General features: G+C 40.1%; 1 non-coding gene across 1 annotated transcript; it reads left to right on the forward strand.

The window, feature by feature from the left end:
- The first annotated feature begins 6,986 nt into the window (after positions 1 to 6,986).
- Positions 6,987 to 7,093, forward strand: LOC127133152 (small nucleolar RNA R71). The gene has a single exon (XR_007807145.1). It is a non-coding gene; the product is annotated as a small nucleolar RNA R71 (small nucleolar RNA).
- The last annotated feature ends 867 nt before the right edge of the window (positions 7,094 to 7,960 follow it).

A 7,960-nucleotide genomic window follows, 5' to 3' on the forward strand; every position in this document is an offset into this window, starting at 1 on the left:
AAAGTGGAATTGACTTGGATGCCCTTCAACTTGAAAATAGAGGAAATCGTTTCCTTCTTGTGGCGCCCGCCACAAGGCTATGGCGCCCGCCACAAGCACAAAGTGGGGCGCCTTAGTGGATGTAGTGGGGAAACGTGGGAGTTGAGGAAGTTGGACTTGGACACGTCATGGCTTGGTCTGTGGCGCCCGCCATGGGGTAGGCCATAAGCATAAAATGCTGAATTTTAGGGTTTTTAGCCCTTTTTCACTCCTTTTCTCGATCGGGGCTCCGATTAAAGTAAAAACCTGAAAACAAAGGAAAACACAGTAATAACACAACAAAATGACAATAAAACAACTATAATGCATGTGAAATCGGAGTCGAAAATACGTAAATTTTATGATCAAACTCTCTCACACTTAAACCTTTGCTTGTCCTCAAGCAAAACATTGAAAAGCTCATAAAAGAAAATTTGTGTAAACGAGTGCTTCAGGTAAAAATTCCAAGTACAAGTCGGGATGCAGTGATAGGTACTAACTGAGTGAACTAAGGGTATCATGATGACACTAATCCGCAAATACGGACATAAACTTCATTCCTATATTAACCAACCCATATCATCCCACAATACCTAGGCCTGCCTCTTCATCTCTTTTGTGTCCTTTTCATTCAGGTGCAATCACATTAAGCCCGTTATCCGTACATACTTCATAGTAGAGTGGCCTGTTAGTGATTATGATCAGAGCTTGGGGTTTCTGGCACATAAACATGTGTAAACCCTTTTATTGGACCCAACTGTAGTTGTGGGGGATCGGATCGTAATCCGCCCTACCGAGTTCAGTGCCAGATACCTCTGAACCAACTAGCAGTGGGTACTGCTTTTCTTTTTTCTTTTTCTTTTTCTTTTTGTAGCAATTTTTTTTACAATTCTTTGGTTTAAATGACTTTGTGAGGGTCACCTATACCGGAGTTGCCTTTTTGCTTTCTTTTATTTTTTGTTTTTTTTTTTTGGATCATTCACTTATTTGTATCGGTCCCCTACGTAGAGGATGCGTAGGCCGGAGCTGACTGCTGAGATAAACTACTAAGGACTTATACGGAAATGATGATTAAGGCCATGGTATATGGGGTTTCGGGAATGATTCCTATATTTATGAAGCTTATGGTGCTAAAACAGATACTGATGTTTCGCAAAGTTCTCCCAAGTCACCGCATCCTTACTCAAAACATGTCCCTAAAACCTGAAAACTTTCGAAATAACACTATTTTCTTTTGCAAAAAAAAATTTTTTTTTTTTGGTGGGGCTAAAGGTATGGGGAGGTAGGATTGTACTAAGGATCTATTGTATTTGGTGACTCGTCAGACTCATGCATTATACTATAAAGACAAAATAAACAACTAAAAGGGAAATTAAACAATCTAAAAACAGCAAATAAAAACGATAAAGGAAAAGCGAGAAAAACAATAAAGAAAAGACGATAGAGTCTCCTCCCACACTTAAATCGAACATTGTCCCCAATGTTTCGAAATAAGATAAGGAAGAGTTACCTGGCAACCTATTGCTGACCACTAGTGCCCTCGCCATCCTGAGGTGGACGACGGGATTGGGTATGACGACGATCTCTCTGATCCATCCTCACCTGCAGGGCATTCTGAGCGGTCCTCACCTCTCGAAGGTGACCTAAGATGGTACCCTGAGTGTTTTCTATGAGAGCAATGTGTTGATGGTGGTGATGTTGCTGACGGGCTTGTGTATCGGTGATCACTTGCAGGGATTGTAGGACAGTGTCGTAGGACCTGTCTGTTCTCCACTGTGATTGTTGCATGAAGTTCATATTATCCGTCATTTGTTGCTGGAGGGTAGAGAGTAGGTCGTCACGCCTTTTCTCTCTAGCCAGGTGATCACGCCACATCTCCTCTGTAATATAGAAGCCAGGAGTGGTACCTGCAGAAGAAGAAGATGGTGCGGTGTGTGGTGGTGAAGGATGATGGGGGGACACATGTGGTACGGGAGATCTCTCTCTCCGATCATATTCATCATCAGTGTCATGTCCCGCCTCATCAGGAATGTTAGGAGGAAGAGGACCCAAAACAGGTGGAGCATCTAAAGCGTAGGTCCAATTCCTAGTCTCAGTGCAAAATAAAATAAAATAAAATAAAAATAAAAATAAATGTAAATAAATGCGAAAAGAGTAAAATGAAAAGAAAAACCATGGGTTGCCTCCCACGCAGCGCTTGTTTAACGTCATTAGCTTGACGATCAGAATTTATACACCTGTAGTAGTAGGAATCGGTGGATCAATCAGGGTTTGGCTTGAGTAGTATGTTGGAATGTCTCCTCCTTCGTAGAGCTTCAGTCTTTGTCCATTTACAATGAATGGGATACAGGTTTGGTTCTTGATTTCTATGGCTCCGGATCTCAGAATCTTGGATACTTCGAAAGGACCAATCCATCTTGAACGTAGCTTTCCAGGGAAGAGTCGTAACCTAGTGTTGAAAAGGAGAACAGAATCTCCTATATTGAAGTTTTTTTGTACTATTCTTTTGTCGTGATAGGCTTTTTTCCTCTCTTTATATATTTTTGCATTCTCGTAGGCAGATTGCCTAAGTTCTTCTAATTTATGAATGTCCAGGATACGCTTTTCTCCAGCGGCTAGGTAGTCTAAATTCAAAGTTTTAATGGCCCAATAGGCTTTATGCTCTAACTCGAATGGTAAGTGACATGATTTTCCATAAACTAGTTGGTAAGGAGTAGTTCCTATAGGGGTTTTGAAAGCGGTTCTATAGGCCCATAATGCTTCTTGAAGCTTCTGAGACCAGTCTCTCCTAGAAATAGAAACAGTTTTCTCTAGGATTTGTTTTATCTCCCTATTAGATACTTCTACTTGGCCACTAGTTTGTGGGTGGTATGGTGTTGCTACTCTATGCCTAACTCCATATTTTCTTAAAAGTTCGTCAAATATTCTCGATATAAAGTGTGATCCTCCATCGCTTATGACTAAATGTGGTGTTCCAAATCTAGGGAATATATAGTTTTTAAATAGTTTGATTACTACCCTAGTGTCGTTTGTGGGTGCAGCTATAGCTTCAATCCACTTAGACACATAGTCTACAGCTACTAAGATATACCTATTTCCTAAGGATGGTGGAAAAGGTCCCATGAAATCTATACCCCATACGTCAAAGAGTTCTACTTCCTGAATGTTTCTTAAGGGCATTTCATCACGTCTTGAAATGTTTCCAGTGCGTTGGCATCTATCACATTTGACAATGTAAGCATAGACATCACGCCACATGGTAGGCCAGAATAGGCCAGCTTGAAGAATCTTGGCATATGTCTTAGAGGTGCTTGCATGTCCACCATAAGGTGCAGAATGACAATGCTCGATAATACTATTTACCTCTTCTTCTGGAACGCAACGGCGAAAAATGCCATCTTTACCCCTTTTGAAAAGGAGCGGTTCGTCCCAATAGAAGTTTCTCACATCGTGGAAGAATTTCTTCTTGCGATGGTAGTCAAGATTAGGGGGTACTATATCAGCAGCTAGGTAATTGACGAAATCTGCATACCAGGGTACGCTACTTATTGCTAAGGAATTTTGGGAATGCTCATAAGGATCTAGGTTATTATCTTCAATGGTTTCTACTTTAGCTATCAGTCTATCATAGGCGAAATCGTCATTTATGGGTACTAGTTCAGGTTTTAGATGTTCTAGCCTAGAAAGGTGATCGGCTACTACATTTTCAGTGCCTTTTTTATCTCTTATATCTAAATCAAACTCTTGTAGTAATAGAATCCATCGGAGTAACCTGGGCTTGGCATCTTTTTTACTTAATAGGTAACGAATGGCAGCATGATCGGTGTAAACAATAATTTTTGCTCCTACTAGATAAGATCTAAATTTGTCTATAGCAAAAACTACAGCGGGTAATTCTTTTTCGGTTGTTGTGTAGTTAAGCTGGGCAGCATCTAGGGTTCTACTGGCATAATAAATGGCATGTAATTTTTTATCTTTCCTTTGTCCTAGAACGGCTCCAACTGCATAATCACTAGCATCGCACATTATCTCGAAAGGTTCAGACCAATCGGGTGGTTTCATAATGGGTGCAGATACTAATGCTTGTTTTAAAAGATTAAATGCGTCATTACATTTTTCGTCGAAAATGAATTCAACATCTTTCATTAAAAGTCCAGTTAAAGGTTTGGTTATCTTGGAGAAGTCCTTAATAAAACGCCGGTAGAATCCAGCATGTCCAAGAAAGCTTCAGACTTCTCTGATGGTTTTTGGGGGTTTTAGGTTTTCTATAACTTCTATTTTAGCTTTATCTACCTCTATACCTTTTTCGGAAACTATATGTCCTAAAACTATTCCTTCGGTCACCATGAAATGACATTTTTCCCAATTTAGCACGAGGTTCACCTCCACGCATCTCTCCAAGATTTTCTCAAGGTTAGCAAGACAATTGTGGAAATCGAATCCGCAAACCGAGAAATCATCCATAAACACTTCCATGATACCATCTAGGTAATCAGCGAATATTGACATCATGCAGCGTTGGAAAGTAGTTGGAGCATTACAGAGGTCGAACGGCATTCGTCTGTAGGCAAAGGTTCCATAAGGGCATGTAAAGGTAGTTTTTTCTTGATCTTCGGGGTGAATAGGTATTTGGAAGAATCCAGAGTATCCATCTAGATAACATAAGTAAGAGTGTCTGGCCAGACGCTCCAACATCTGGTCTATAAATGGTAAAGGGAAATGATCCTTCCTAGTTGCTTTATTTAATTTTCTATAATCTATACACATCCGCCATCCTCCTTCTAAACGTTTTGCTATATGTTCGCCTTTATCATTTTGCACGACTGTGATGCCTCCCTTTTTAGGTACTACATGCACAGGGCTCACCCACTTACTATCCGAGATCTGGTAGATTATACCTGCCTCAAGCAACTTAAGAACTTCCTTCTTAACAACATCACTCATTATAGGGTTTATTCTTCTCTGATGCTCCCTAGAGGGTTTTGAATCTTCTTCGAGCGAAATCCGATGCATGCATACGGATGGGCTTATACCTTTCAGATCAGAGATATTATATCCTAAGGCTGAGGGATGTCTTCGTAAAACGTCTAAAAGTTGGTTCGTCTCCTCTTGGCTCAAGGTAGCACTAACTATAACCGGGTGGTTCATCTTTTTATCGAGGAACTCATATCTCAAGTTCTTAGGCAGTTCCTTAAGTTCTAAGGTTGGTTTCTTAGGGCATGGCATAGGATCTGGAGTAAGGGATAAACATTCGTAAAGGTTATCATCGATGTAAGGTTCTTTAAAGTCATCATCTTCCTTTATGGGGGTTTACGGTAACTTGATAATTTCTTTTTGTTCTAATTCTCTAACACATTCATCAATGATATCTAAGGCATAACACGAGTCTCCCATCACAGGTGCCATAAGAAATTTCGAAAGTATAAATTCTATTTTCTCGTCACCTACTTCAAATGTCAACTTTCCTTTCTTGACATCTATTATGGATCCTGCAGTCGATAAGAACGGTCTACCTAGAAGAATCGGTATATCATTGTCCTCTTTGATGTCCATGACGACAAAATCAGTAGGGATAAATAGTTGACCTATCCTAACAGGGACATCTTCTAAAATTCCTATCGGATATTTAACAGATCTATCGGCTAACTGAAGTGACATCTTAGTGGGTTGTAATTCTCCTAAGTTTAATCTCTCACAAACTGCTAGAGGCATTAAGCTCACACTAGCTCCTAAGTCTAGAAAAGCTTTTTCGATGACATGATTACCAAAAAGGAAAGGAATGGAGAAATTTCCAGGATCTTTATCTTTCTTTGCTAATTTGTCCTCGGAAATAGCATTACATTCCAAAGGCTTCGGATCGTCAAGTCTACGTTTGTTGGTAAGGATGTCTTTCAGAAACTTTGCATAAGAAGGTATTTGGGTGATGGCTTCTGTGAAAGGGATTTCTACATGAAGTTTTTCTATAACTTTAATAAATTTTTGATATTGTTTATTGATCTGGGTTTGTTTGAGTCTTTGGGGATGTGGTATAGGTGGTTTATATGGCGGGGGTGGTACGTAAGTTTTATCTTTAGGTTCTTCTCCTTTATCTCGACCATCCTGGTTTTCAGATTCCTCTGGTTCCTTTACTTCGTCTGTGGGTTTGGTACATTCCTTAGAAGTTTCGGGTTCACTGAATCTTGGGTTTGGTGGCTCATCATAAGCGTTCCCACTTTGTAGGGTAATGGCATTGGCTTGTCCTCTCGGATTTTGTTGAGGTTGTCCAGGGAATTGTCCTCCAGGTGTAGTCTGAGGGGCTTGGTTTAAAGCTACCTGAGAGATCTGGGTTTCAAGCATCTTGGTATGAGTAACTATTTGGTCAACCTTGGTTCCTAACTGAGTAATCAATTCGTTAACATGAATGTTTTGGTTCATGAACTCCTTGTTTTGTTGGGTTTGAGCGGTGATAAAATTTTCCATTATTTTCTCAAGGCTCGGTTTTGGTGGTACAGGTTGCATAGGTTGATTTGATCTAGGGGCTTGATAACTAGGTCTCGGAGGTGTATTATTTTGAATAGGGTTATTGTTTTTATAGAAGAAGTTCGGGTGATTCCTCCATCCAGGGTTATAGGTATTCGAATATGGGTTCCCTTGGGTATAGTTCACTTGCTCATAGTGGGTTTCGTTTAATAGACTGCATTCTGCAGATTGGTGTCCTTGGGTTCCACATATCTCACAATCCGACGAAACTGCGGCTACAGTATTCGGGTTCGTGTACATATGCTCGACTTTAAGGGCTAATGCGTCCATTTTAGCTTGCATCATGTCTATAGAGCTTAGTTCATGCACTCCTCCTTGGGCTTCCTTCTTCTCAACTGTCGCTCGTTCGACTCCCCATGATTGATTGTTTTGAGCCATATCTTTAATGAGCAGTCTTTGTGTTGTAATGAAGTCCATTATAGAAGGTCTGAATGATTAACCAATTTTCTAAGCCATGATGTGGGCATGCTCGTAACAACTCTTTATATCTCTCCCAAGCTTCGAACAGCGATTCTCCATGGTTTTGGGTAAATCTAGTTATATGGTTTCGAAGAACGGCAGTCTTACTCGGGGGAAAATATCTAGCAAGAAAAACTCTTCTAAGGTTATCCCAAGTCGTAATGGAATTGGGTGGAAGGGAATCTAACCATGATAGGGCTTTATCTCTGAGGGAAAAAGGAAATAATATTAAACGTATTGCCTCAGGAGAAGCTCTATTGGTTTTAAAAGTGTCTGCTAATTGAAGAAATATTTTTAAATGTTGGATAGGGTTCTCGGTAGCGAGACCCGCGAATTGTCTCTGTTGCACTAGTAGTAACAGGGATGGTTTAAGTTCAAAATTATTGGCTGGGATGAGTGGGTTTACTATACTAGAACTAGGTTCTTCGTTAGATGGTTGAGCGAAGTCCTTAAGAGGTCTTTGGTTTTGATCTTCAGCCATAACTCTCTTAATTCTATGAAAGAATAAACGTGCGCGAGCGTAACGTTCAGGTTCCGCCAGAGGGTATACTAAGCTTAAACTTCCGGTGCTGCGAGTTCTTCGCATCGACCGGCGGGAAATAACCTAAGTCTAGACGATATAACAACAGGAAAATGAAATTTGACGAAATTGGTCCCCGGCAACGGCGCCAAAAACTTGATGCGTGCTTTTCGCAAGTATACGAACGCGTCAGAGTAATATAAAAGATTATCGAATCCACAGAGACCAAGTGTCAATCTATCGTTATCTGTTGTTATGGTGTTTATCAAAGGCAATCAAAATAGGTGTTTTTGTAGTGTGCAATGAAAAGTAAAGTATTGAAAATAGAATATAATTAATAAAGACAGGGTCGAATGTAATTCACGTGATCAATTAATAATCCAAGTACTTGCTAATAGAATTACTTATGGGCAATGTTTCCTACTTTGAAAAGAACTAATTTAA

The sequence above is a fragment of the Lathyrus oleraceus genome, chromosome 3 (assembly GCF_024323335.1).
Source record: "Lathyrus oleraceus cultivar Zhongwan6 chromosome 3, CAAS_Psat_ZW6_1.0, whole genome shotgun sequence".
NCBI classification, from domain to species: Eukaryota; Viridiplantae; Streptophyta; class Magnoliopsida; order Fabales; family Fabaceae; genus Lathyrus; species Lathyrus oleraceus.